At 47.3% G+C, this 12,853-nt stretch overlaps 2 long non-coding RNA genes across 4 annotated transcripts; one reads left to right on the top strand and one right to left on the bottom strand.

Annotated features, from left to right (window-relative positions):
* The first annotated feature begins 30 nt into the window (after positions 1 to 30).
* LOC139037140 (uncharacterized) lies at positions 31 to 12,403 on the top strand. 3 transcript variants are annotated; one of them, XR_011489962.1, is made up of 5 exons: positions 31 to 156; positions 2,195 to 2,457; positions 6,295 to 6,612; positions 10,854 to 11,336; positions 11,760 to 12,403. It is a non-coding gene; the product is annotated as an uncharacterized lncRNA (long non-coding RNA). The 3 variants fall into 3 exon arrangements; XR_011489961.1 differs by having other exon boundaries at positions 10,854 to 12,403; XR_011489963.1 differs by lacking the exon at positions 2,195 to 2,457 and having other exon boundaries at positions 10,854 to 12,403.
* LOC139037139 (uncharacterized) lies at positions 9,374 to 10,858 on the bottom strand. Its single transcript, XR_011489960.1, has 2 exons — positions 10,522 to 10,858; positions 9,374 to 9,675 (listed from the first exon to the last, which is right to left on the bottom strand). It is a non-coding gene; the product is annotated as an uncharacterized lncRNA (long non-coding RNA).
* Positions 12,404 to 12,853: the final 450 nt, after the last annotated feature.

The following is a 12,853-nucleotide window of genomic DNA, read 5'->3' on the forward strand; positions in this document are numbered from 1 at the left end:
CCACAAGCACCCAGCTCATATACACAAACCAGCATCTCCAGGGCAACGAAGGATAGCAACTGGCTGCCTAGCAACACTGCCTCCCTGGCTCCCACCTTTCACTACCCTCTCCTATGTGGAATGCGGGCCTTTCCCCTTCAAGGCAACTCTCTGTGGGTAAGATGATTAGATTTCCCTGTGGGAGGGAGTGGGGACTCTGGATACCCTATCACAAAACTTACCAAAGTTGCCCTGTTGTTTTAGAATATATTTAGGTCTACCCAGCCCCAGATATGTCACACAATTCTTAGAAGCCAAACTTAAAATTTGCACCCACCACAGGAAGTCCTGAGTCATACATAATGAAAGATTAGGGGCTGCCAGGTTTGCAGTGTGTGTGTGCTCAGCCGCTTCGGTCATGTTCGACTCTTTGCCATCCTTTGGACCGTGGCCTGCCAGGCTCTGTCCGTGGGATTCTCCAGAATGCTGAAGTGGGTTGCCATGATTTCCTCCTTGTAGAGGAGGCACTAATTCTCTTACCTTGCTCTTTTGAGATGGTGGAGGACTGGGTGGAACTGGGGTTTAGAGTCCCCTGGGAGGGCCCAGGGTTAAAAATAAAAATCTCCTTCTTGACTATCAATTCATCACAGCAGATACCTTTAAAGTGTGCATCTATCTTCACAGAGAGCTAGCACTCAGGCACTTTTTATTGTAATTGTTTTTCCCATTAAAAAAGGACTAGATTCCACAGCAGGGAAAGGAGAGTGTGGGAGAAATTCAGAGCGTAGCATTGAAATATATACACATGAAATATATATACACTACCATGGGTGAAATAGCTAGCTAGTGGGAAGCTGCTCCATAGCACAGGGAGCTCAGCCTGGTGCTCTATGATGACCTAGAGGGCTCAGACGGGGGATGGGGTGGAAGGCCTAAGAGGGAGGAGATATATGTATACTTTTGACGGATTCATGTTTTTGTATGGCAGAAACCAACACAGCATTGTAAAGCAATTATCCTCCAATTAAAAATAAAAAAGACAAAGCTCTCTAAAAAACTAGAGAGAAAGAAAGCTCTCTCAAAAAAAAAAAGGAAAAAAGAAAAAGGACCTTTTCAACCAGTGGAAAGAGAAGAGTGGAGTCATAGAAATCGATTAGCAGCCAGGACACTTTGAGGTCAGACCCCTGTGAAAATGGGTACTTGGGGACTTATAAGTCGTAGAGAAAAAGGGTATAGAACAGAAGAAAAAGGATGCTGTAATTCTGACCGTAGTCAAGGCACAGGGGGACATCAATCTTTCTTCTCACAGTTGCCTTTGCCGCTGGAAAAGAGTGATTTTTTCCACCAGGAGGCTTCCCTGGTGGCTCAGATGGTAAAGAACCTGCCCGCAATGTGCGAGACCCGGGTTTGATCCCTGGGTTGGGAGGATGCCCTGGAGGAGGGCATGGCAACCCACTCCAGTATTCTTGCCTGGAGAATCCCCGTGGTCAGAGGAGCCTGGCGTGCTACAGTCCATGGGGTCGCAGAGTCAGACAGGACTGAGCGGCTGAGCACAGCACAGCGGTCCCTGCGCGTGGACTTGAGCCCTCTCCTAGGTAACAGTGTCACCACCCACCAAGTTCCCGGGCTGCTCTAGACGCCTCCCTTGCCCTTAGACTCCATCAGCAGGTCATGACTGTTCCACTTCCTCAATGTTGCACAGATCTTTCCCTTTCCCGTGACCCGTTTTAGTTCAGACCCTCATGCTCTCTTCCTGTCCCCATCCGTCTGCCTCTCTTCATCCTCCATCCTGCCCAAGGTGGTCTTGTTGAACTGCTCATCTCATCACATCACTCCGGGGCAGGACATCTTCTGTCTGCCCCTGCAAACCTGTTCTATCCTACTGTCAGTCCTGGGAACTGACCTGGATGGACCACAGCTATGGCCCCCCTTGGCTTCCGGCTTCTGCTTGGATTTTGCCAAAGGGGAGCGCCACCAGGAGGTCAAAGGGGAGGAGAATGAGGTTAGGGTCTTTATAGCCCCTTACAGTGGAGTCTCGCTTACTTGCTCAGTCGTGTCCAACTCTTAGTGACCTCATGGACTATAGCCCACTAGGATCCTCTGTCCATGGGATTGTCCAAGCAAAAATATTGGAGTGGGTTCCCATTTCCTATTCCAGGGGATCTTTCCAGCCCAGGGACTGAACCCATGTCTCCTGTGTCTTCTGCATTGGCAGGCAGATTCTTCACCAATGAGCCACCTGAAAAATCCAAAAGGAAGTGGGCTTGTCCTGGATTTGAACCCGGGACCTCTCACAACCAAGGTGAGGATCATACCAGTAGACCAGCAAGCCCAACAAGCCAACTTGGGATGCCCATGGTACAGTCACTTTAACCAAAAGTCTCAGCTCCTCTCAAGGTGACCTTCACATGAGTTTTTCAGCAACTGCTCCTTCCCCTCATCTCTTCCTACCAACAGTCCTCGTGTTACCTGACTCAGGTATAGCATCTTACTTTGTGGTTTTACTGTGTGCTACCCAAACCTTAGTAAATAGCCTTTCCATTGAACACACCTCAGATTATCCCTGTTTGAATGTGCCGTCTCTTTCCGCTGCATTCCTGAATGATTCACTTCTCCTACTCAAAATCCTCAGAGGTTCCCACGGCCTTTAAAATAAAGCCCAAGTGATGATCTTGGCACTCAAGGTCCTTCATCACCTCATTTACCTTTCCAGCCTGGTTCTTGTCACTGGCCTTCACTTACTCTGGAATCTAATTATAGAGTCATACGTATTTACCCTCAGATATTTGTACCCCTGAGCATGCAGTGTCTTATGTCTGAACTGCTTCTCATTCACTCAGTCTGATAACAGCAGTTCTAAAGGTCTAGCACTGTGTCTGGCATTTAGAAAACTCTCAGTAATTACACAGTGAATGAAAAAAATGAGAATTTTTGAGAAGCTCACTTCCAGGCCCAATGTCATGCAAAGGCATATGTATGGATACATAAGACTCAACTCTCAAGGAAAAGGGTTTTATGCCAAACCAGGCACTATATAGTCTTCTTCCCTAAATTATGGGGGCAAGTGGCAAGGGGAAAGTGAGGAGGCTTCTAAGCACAAATCAGTGCAAGGTAGTACAACCCCTTCAAAGTTGGAGAAAAACAATGGCATCTTCCCCAGATGGCTGTCTCTGATGATCTCTGGGTGAATCACTGTGGAAAAAATAGAGAAGATGTTCCAGGGAGCCAGACACGTAATCAGTAGGAAAATCTATCCCTTCAGGGTGTTCTCATTCAGTAAACTTTCCCCTGCTGTGAGCTTCCTCAGGATGGGGAAGCCCTGGTGAAAGGTAGGGATGGAGCAGGAGGTGGGAGGGAGGATTTGGGTGGAAGAAGAGAGGAGGGAAGGCGGGTCAGTGCAGACCAGCCCTCAGGGGAGGCTTCCTGGCTCCAGGGAGTTGAGCCCATCACCTGGAATGTGGGCACCAAGACTTGTTAGAGAGGGGGTCAGAGGGTCTGGAAGGCTTGGGATCTCCCCTCAATTAGGTGGGACAGCTTACAGAGCAACTCACCAATCCTTTTACTCTGGGTCTGACTGCTGTAGAAATAACGTTCTCAAAATCACATAAGAAACTGGCTGATGGGTCCCAGTGGGAAGGGGAGACTAAGGAAGAGGATTCTGTGTTTCCGTCTTATATTGTTCTATACAAATAACATGCAGAGGTACTATTTTCGAAAAATGCCCAAGAGGCTATCACATCTGTGGAATTTTGGACCAATTGGTTTTTACTTTATTTTTATATTTAAAAAAACAATAAATGTTATTGAAAGCAGCTACTGTATCTCTAAGATTTCTGAGACAGCCCTGAGTTTCAATATTCTGTCCCTTTGGTCTCACAGAGTATAGAATCGTCTCAGAAATTCTGACAGCATGTTAGCATCTAAACTGCTCACCTACCTGGAAATAGGGCCAAATCTCAAATCAGACCTCAGTTCCTAACATCGAGGAAAGAAAATATAATTTCCATGTCTAGTAAGAACATTCACTTTTTCTTTCTTCTCTGAGAATAATAATACATTATTATTATTATTATGGATGGTCAAGATAATAATACATTAACTTTTTCAAGAATCTGAGGATGCAAACATCCTTCACTAGGGCTGGTGTGAGTCTGCTAATCTCCAATTTTAAGAACTGTTCCCCAGGCACTAGGAACACTCTGGAGGCACTCACTATACTGAGAAATGGGGAGTCACTCCCCAAGTTGCCTCCAGTTATAGATCCTGCAGAGACATGGCCTTGGCCAGGGCAGCAGATTTTCATTCCTGTTCTGGAATCTTATCTTTTCTATGGAGCTTCATCTTATCACGTCTTAGCAATGACTACTTGCAAAGGCAAGATATTCCATGGAAGACATTGCTGGCACTTCTGAAACAAGCTTCTTCTGAAGTCAGGCCTATCATTTTATTTTGTGATTAGTCAATTGTTCTGTCCCTAAGTTATGTCCAACTATATGATCTCATGGACTACAGCATGCCAGGATTCCCTGGTCTTCACCATCTTCTGGAGTTTGCTCAAACTCATGTCCATTGATTTGGTGACACCCTCCAACCATTTTATATTTTGTCATCTCCTTCTCCTCAATCTTTCCCAGCATCAGGTTTCTTTCCAAAGAGTAGGCTCTTCGCATCAGACCTAAGTATTGGAGCTTCAGCATCAGTCCTCCTTATAAATATTCAGGGTTGATTTCCTTTAGGATTGACTAGTTTGATCTCCTTGCAGTTCATGGGACTCTCAAGAGTCTTCTCCAGCACCACCACCAAGAATTGAAAGCATGAGTTCTTCAGTGCTCAGCCTTCTTTATGGTCCAACCCCTTTTTGTTCAAGAGTATTCAAGTTGGGATTTTTGCCTCCATATAAAGATCCCTGAGAGGGATGCTATGCTGAAGGCAGCATAGGTCTGTCCTTGGTCTCTGAGCCTAGTGCTCCCTGCTTGTTCCAGGCTGCCAAGAGGAACTATTGACCCTCAGATTCCAAACATAACAGTGTCATCCTGCCACCAGCCCTGCTCCAGCCCCTGGCTTCCTGTCTCATGGCTGGGGTCCCAGTACCCCTTGAAACAACCTTCAGAGAACAACTGCTCCTGCCAAGTCCTGACTAGATTAATCTGGAAACCATATGAAATGAGTGTGAGGTCAGGGGAGTAATTGGCTCAACTTGTCAGGGCTTTCCTTGTGGCTCAGGTGGTAAACAGTCTGCTTGCAATGCAGGAAACACCAGTTCGATCCCTGGTCAGGAATATCTTTAGAAAAAGGAACAACTACCCACTCCAGAATTTTTACCTGGAGAATTCCATGGACAGAGGAGCCTGGCAGGCTACAGTCCATGGAGTTGCAGAGTCGGACACGACTGATTGACTAATACTTTCATACTTTCAGGGGGAGCTCTCAGGGAGGCTGGGCCAGTGAGGCCGAGGTGGACAGGCCCCATAAGTGAGACATGGAAAGAAACAAAAGTGCACACAGGTTGATTTCCCAATAGAAGTTCTCCCTCCTAGAGCGTCTCCTGGGACCAGTAATTCTGAACCTCTGGCTTCCTTCCCTCTGCATAGCTGCTACAATTGTGCAACAGAGACAAGGCAAGAGGCAGGCAACCACTTGGAAAATCATTTGCTAGTGCATTTGCTAGTGTTAGTAAAGGTGAAGACATGTGCGTCCTTTGACCCAGCAATTCCTCCTTTAGATACAAACCCTGGAGAAATACACGCACATAGCACTAGGCTATACGTACCAAGAACCCTCGTAACAGCATTGTGATGACAGTCAAAACAACTCAAATGTTCACCAACAGTAGCATGGATAAATAAATCTGACATATATATAGTGGAATACTATATAGCCATGAAAATGAGGGTACTACAACTGCACATGACACCATAGATGATTCTCAGAAACACAACTGAACAAAATAATCATTCTAATCTAGTAATGATTCTATTTATGTAAAGCTCAAAACAGGCAAAACTTTTTCTTTAGGAATGTAAACTTAAGTGGTAAAACTAAAAGGCAGTAAATGTTATAAGTCTCAGGGAGAGTGAGAGTGTGATAAATCAGAGACATGCAAGGGGCTTCAGAGTCCTGGCAATGTTTTATTTCTTGATGTGAGTGGTGACGACATGAGCATTTGCTTTATAGTTATCTATTAGAATATAAAAGATTCTGTGAACTTTCCTGTATGCATGTTACTTCTCAGAATTTAAAAAATGAAAGAATGAGAGGCCTGGCTTTAAGAAGAGCTTAGATAAGGGCTTCACTCTCTAATGCTCTCAATTTCAGAATCTACCATCATGGTCCCAGAGAAGGGACATCCCTGCCTGGACTTGCATCCCTGCCCTGCTCCAGCAATCAGTCCCAAGCCACCCGCACTAGCAGAAGCAATCTCACCCTTGAGTAAGCCTGACTCAGCTGGCCCTGATTGCATCTTCTGGGCTCCTGCATCCCCAAGGATGTAATTGAGTGTGTTCTGGGGGAGACAGTCTGTAATGAATTTCCTAGGATGGAAACTGAACGGAAATCAAGAGTGTTGTACCAGATTGCCGGTGTGGATCACAGCTGAGGAGTAGCCCTGATATGCCTGGCCCGGGCTGGCGCCTGGTATGCACGTCTCATGTCTGGTTTCCTTCTCCTCCTCCTCCACCTCCTCCCCCATTTCCTCTGCTCAGGTGGCTGGTATGCATGCCAGCTCTCTGAGTGAACCAGGAGGGGTTGTGTTTAGCTCCGGCAGCTTCTTACCAGGACATTTTCTGAGGATTTGGGGTGTTTGTTTCCACAACACTCAGCATAAATGAAGCTGACAACAATGATAATAATAAACCAACTTGGCATAAATAAAGCAGGTGCCCATGATGGGTTGGTAGTAGGCGACACTTTGCTGTTCTGGTATGAGTAATGATGAAGCTGGGACTGAGAAGGCCACTATTTCTGAGGAGAGCCTAGATTGAATCACCAGTGAAGCCCAGGAACTTTGTTCAAGGCATGTGGGTCCTCTTGTTTGGGGCCTGGGGGAGTGGTGAGGCTACAGTTGTTCTAGTCTCTTGGGATGCTGGTCACTTGATGACTTGCTATTCCAATGGAAGCTCAGACTTTCCTCCACCTTTTTCTCATTTGTCCCCAGCAAGACAGGGTCAAAAGCCCTGTACTCAATGCCTTCATTAGGGATTTGCAGAAGTCGATCTTGATTACTGCCCCCTTTGCCCATTCCCTTGTCTGAAGTTGCCCCTTCCTCCCCTTGGCCTCAGAGATCTCTGCTCCTTGGCTCTGTGGATACAAAAGCTCAGCTCAGCTCAGATTGGGGGGCCCTCCCTGCAGAGGCAGCTGGTAAGTTCCTGGGACAGAATACACTTGGTGAGACCCAAGCTTGGAGGCAGCTGGGCAGGCTATAGTAAAAAAAAGAAAAGAGGGATGTAGGAATAGGCAGGAGGAAGTTAGGAAGGAGCCTCTATCATGACTGCAAATAGAAACCTCAGTTTGTGGTGCAATGAAATCACCGTATATGGCTTGGGAGGAAATTCTCTGCAAGGAGCTGCATGCAAATAGGTCATCAAGTAATGGCAAAAATATGCAGCCAAATGGAGGTGCCTCTGCAGGGCTCTGTGTCTCTAAGGGCTAAGTAAGCTCCAGGAAGCCATAAGGGCTCTGAGCTTCATGCCACAGAGAATGAGGAACAAGAGATGCTCCCTCTGCTTCCCTGCCCAGCCTCCAGCCTCCTGCTTCTCCCCTACCCACCAGGACCACACCGAGTCTGACTAGCATCCTTGCTCTCTATTGCTGAGATCAGGCCGGGATTTGGAGATTGCATGAGACACTTTCTGGTGACTAATGCAGTACTTGAACAGGAAACAGACTGGAAAGGGCTTAGGAGGAGCTATAAATAGCTCATGTCCTAAAAAATCTAACTTGGGGAGAAATGGAACTAACACACTGGAAGGAGAACAAGGAGATCACAGGCTTCAAGCAAGACCAAGATTCCTCTTGGGAAATGAGCTTTTCTCCCAGACGGAACTCGAGCTGCTCTTGCAGGAGTCACCTCTATCAAGTGCGCATGTCTTGGTCCTGAGGTTGACCAGCTAGCCCTGTCTGCCTGCCAGATATACCCTGAATTGTCTATGGTTCTGGGGATTAAGTCTTGGAGGAATCACAAAAGGGCATGTGTGTTTGTGTGTGTGTGTGTGTGTGTGTGTATGTGATGGAGGTCACTGAGGCTCAGAGCTCAAGGGGTACAAATGTTCTCACATTGGGGGGATGTAGAATTGAAAATGTGTCAGTTTCCCCTCTATCTGTTAGGCTACAGCAATCCCTTTCCATCTTGAATCCAGTGAGAAGAAGAGAGAAAAAGCTAGGAGATCTAGCTCTGGAATTAACAGTGGATCAGCAGACTGGGGTTCTATGTCCAGCCAAGACATTCATTTGCTGGGCAACTTGGAGTACATATTCACTTCACTAAGATTGTTTGCTTTTCTATCAGAGGGAGGAGTTGGTCTATTTCAATGAAGTTAAAAATCTTTTTATTTTATTTTTTCAAAGCTGGCTAACATTTCCCCAAAGAAAGTCACAAAGCCAGAGCTAAGCTGCCTTGCTTAAGGCAGGGACCTCACACTTAGACACATTCACTCCCCTTGTGGTATCTGCTAAAAAGCCACCACAGAAGCCCAGGCTTCGCAGAGTGCCAGTTGAAAACCACAAAGCTAGAGCACTTGACAAGGGTGGCTGGGCGCCCCAAAGTTCCTCCTTATGCACCCTTTTCTCTTTACCTCCATGTAGAGGCTGGAAGGTCAAAAGAATGAAAAGTAATATTGGATGATGGAGATCTAACTAAAGATGTCAGTCAAAACAAAGGAGAGTTTTTAGTTCACAATACCCAGCAAACTTCTTAACATCCTCATTGGATGTGGGAATAGACTGGCTGCAAAACAGCCACAACATCCACCCACCCAGTATCCACACCCTCTGTAATGTGACTCCTCCCATCAAGAAATAGAATTGATTTCCACATCTTTTGAGCATGTGCTGGCCTTGAGATTTACTTTGAACAATATTTAGTGGAATTGATAGCATGCCAGCTTTAAGTTTAGGTCTTAAGAAGCCTTATATCTTCTCCTTTGTCTGTCACACCCCTGCTACCACGCTGCAACTGGCCTGGGTTAGTCTGCCAGGGGACGAGAGGTCACATACATCAGAACTGACTCATCCCAACAGAGACCACGACAGAACAGCCAGCCCCCAGCTGACTGCCTGAAGACAGATGAGCCAAGAACCTTATGAGAAATATTAAATGGTGGTTGTTTTAAGACATACATTTTGGGGTAGTCTATTTCTGTTCTAGCTATCTATTACTAGTAACAAAGCACCCCAAAACTTAGTGGTGTAAAACAATTTATTATATATCGATTTGTTATGATCTCCATGGTTCTGTGCTTTGACTAGTCTCAGTTGGGCGATTTCCACATGGGGTCTTTTCCAGGATGATAGTCCGTTGTCAACTGCGGCTACAGTCATCTGAAGGTTCAACCAGACTGGGTGTCTGAAATGGCTCATGTGGATGGCTGGCACTTGATGCTGGCTGTCATCTGGGGGCTCAGTTGGGTCTGTTGATTGTTCCTCATGGTGTTGACCTCTCCACAACATGGTCGTTGGGTTCCCAGGGGCTGGAAGAGAAAGCTGCTAAGCCAGGTAAGGCTATGCCAGTTACAGTATGGCATCGCTTCCTCCATATTTTATTGGTCAAAATAGTTCTAGGGTCCTCTCATACTCAAGAGGGAATAGATGTTAAAAAATAAATAGATGTTATCTCTTGATGGGGAAATGGCAAGATCACGATTCAAAAGAGAATATAGAATGAGATGTACTGTTGGGACCATCTTTGGGAAATAAAGCCTGCCATAGCTGAACAGCATTATTGTGGCAAGAGATAAGAGGAGAGTTTTTTTCTGCATGGTCCTTCCCTGCAGCACTGCTTTCTGTCCATCCTTTCACATAATCACACAGACATTGGCAAGCACTGAGCAACCAGAGAGGAAGACCTGCAGAGCTCTGCTGAGCATTATCAACTCCTCTGGGCTCAGTGGGAAAGAAAGCAGACTCAACAGCATCTCTGCCGGCCAAGAGCCAGGAAAGGAGGAGGTGGCTGTAGTGGGAGGTAGTAGCTTGTCCCCTTGGGGAGCTTCCCTGTTGGTTCTTAAGTTAAAAAATCTGATCCCTGGGTCAGGAAGATCCCCTGGAGAAGGGAATGGCAACCCACTCCAGTATCCCTGCCTGGAGAATTCTATGGACAGAGCAGGCTGCAGGCTACAGTCCAAGGGGTCACACAGAGTCGGTCACAACTGAGCTGTACCTGGGTTTTCTCTTTTTCATTTTTTCTAAGGGCTATCCAGCATGGGAATGAGGAAATGCAATTGTCGAATTTGAAAAGTAAATGAATAGAGTCAATGCTAGTTAAGTGTTTTGTCAGTACCCGGTACTGTGGAGGGGAACATCAGATGAATAGGTTCAAGTTGAGATTCTCACCTTGTTATCCATATGGTGAGGCTGAAGATGTCAGTCTCTGCATGCCTGAGCCAGGCCTTTCTTCAGAGGCTGGAGATCTGCAGCTGCCCGCTTTAGCTGCTGCTCCCAGGGCCATCGCCCAGTGGATAAAAGCCCCACCTGGGCAGTGGGAGAAGGAAGATGAACATCTGCGTTCATGACTCACGTGGTCCTGAGGAAGCTCCCCAGCTCAGTCTGAGTGACCGGGCTTCTGCTCCATTCTCACAGGTTTCCCGGTGAACGGGGAGTCCCCTGGGCCCCATTTGGCCAGGACTCTAAGCTCTTATTCACTTCTCTCATCTTTCCCCTTGTAGGCTGACTCCTGTTCCTGAATCCAAAACCACTTCCTGTTTCAAACGTCCCCTCAGAGTCGAGATGCTGTTGCCCAGCTGATGACAGAGGCCAGAGGCTCTTCCTGCCAGAGTCCCTGCCAGGTCTACAGCCAGCCGTCACCCCCTCTGAGGGCCGGGCCCTGCTACCCCTGTCCCACTGCCGGGGCCTGGTGGCTGGGCCCAGCAGGTCACAACAGGATGCCCCCGCCTCCCCGGCTGACTTGGGCTTGGGCTGCTTTAGCACCAACATCCTGTCTGCCCTATTTCCTACCGAGGGGAAGGTTTTCACGAAGCCCATACCCCTGAGAGCCTGGGTGAAGAGACAGCCTCATAGAACTCCTTCTGCAGCTATCAAAACTCTGGTAGAGTTCTGGGAAGCTGAGAGCAGGAAACAAGAAGGTAAAAATGAAGTCAGAAATCCAGAGTGGCTCCCTCCCGGCTGAGGTGACGTGCCTCCTGTGAAGAGTAAGTAACTCGCCTGCCATCTGTGCTCACAGGAGAACCAGCCCCTCCTGGCAGTGGCCACAGCTACACCCACTGCACATACACATCCATCCCATCCATCCATCCATCCGCTGAGTGGTGGGGAGCAGCTTTGAAAAATGTCCTTCAAATCAAGCAAAATAAAGGGAACTATACCCACTGTAATATGGGCACAGAATAGACTATCTGAACAGAGGAAAGAAAATTTCAGGAGTTCCACCCTTAGAAAGAAATAATTTCTGTATTCTGGAAAAGGTTTTTTTTTTTTTCCTTAAAATAATGTTTAACCAAATTATACCCTTCAGATATTATGTCTCTGGTGCTCCCTTTGGTCTTTAGCTGAGCCCCTCTCTGGGGCTACAGAGGTCATGAGGTTGATGCGCTTTTTCTGTCCTCATCTTAAAGGGCTCAGGATTCGCCCCTTCACCCTGCAGCCTCTAGTCCTCAAGGAGCCCTGCCTGCCCCACCAGAGAGGATCCCGAGCTGTGAAAGTCTGCCTTCTCCTCCCCTTCCTCCAAAGTCAAACCAGGGCACTCTGACAAGACTGTTGCAGTGGGGCTTCTAGACTCCCAGGACCCACGGATGCAGCCTCTAGGAGAGGAGGAGGAGGGCAGGCCTGGAGCCTCCAACTCCGCCTCCCTCTCTCCATCTGCTCCCTCTTCTCCTCCGCCCTCAGCTTCCTCCTTCCCACCTCCTCCTGCCCCCCACCTCCCCTCATCCATAATAGGCAGAAGTGGGTACGTGGCACTGGACCTGGATTCCACAGCCATAGGTAGACAGAGCCTGGTTCTTGATTCTATCCTTGACTGTGTGGCCTTGATTGAATGAGTCACTTTAGTTCTCTGAGCAATTATGGACATGATAATACCACTGAGGTGAGGACTAAAAGGGTTTAGATCTTAAATGTTTAACCCAAGGCCTTATACAGGATAGACTCTTACAGAATGTTAACCAACTGAATCTGCATCAGCTAAGCACCTACTGTGTGCCAGGTGCCAAGGGCCCAGAAGGGAACAAATAAAAAACATTTCTGTTTTAATCTCTTTGAAGTATATTGTAATGATCATTATTAGAAAAGGTGTAAGGGAACTCAGTAGCTCCCACTGCCCGGCACTCCGACACCAGATTTCAAGGGCTTCTGCACACCTAACACAGAGTAGCCTGATGGTTGGAATGAAGTCAAAACCAGATCCTGTGGCAAATTATATCTCCATTCATTCTACAGGGCTAATTTGTTTGCCTAAAATCTACTGCTTTTCTAGGGGCAGGGATCTCTAAAACAGGAGGAGGTCACATATTGGACATGCCAGCACTTCCATCTTGGAAGACAGCAAGCTCAGAGTCCTGTGCAGGCCTGCGGAGCCACCAGTGTTGGGCTGTCACAGGGCCCCAGGAAATGCCACCTCCAGAGAGCTTAGGTTGGTTTTGCTCGCGGTGCCAGCTCTGGCTAATCTGGGACCAGGTTGAGAACCCAGGCTTGGACACCCTGCTTTGCTGGA

This window comes from Odocoileus virginianus, chromosome 10, assembly GCF_023699985.2.
Source record: "Odocoileus virginianus isolate 20LAN1187 ecotype Illinois chromosome 10, Ovbor_1.2, whole genome shotgun sequence".
Taxonomy (NCBI): domain Eukaryota; kingdom Metazoa; phylum Chordata; class Mammalia; order Artiodactyla; family Cervidae; genus Odocoileus; species Odocoileus virginianus.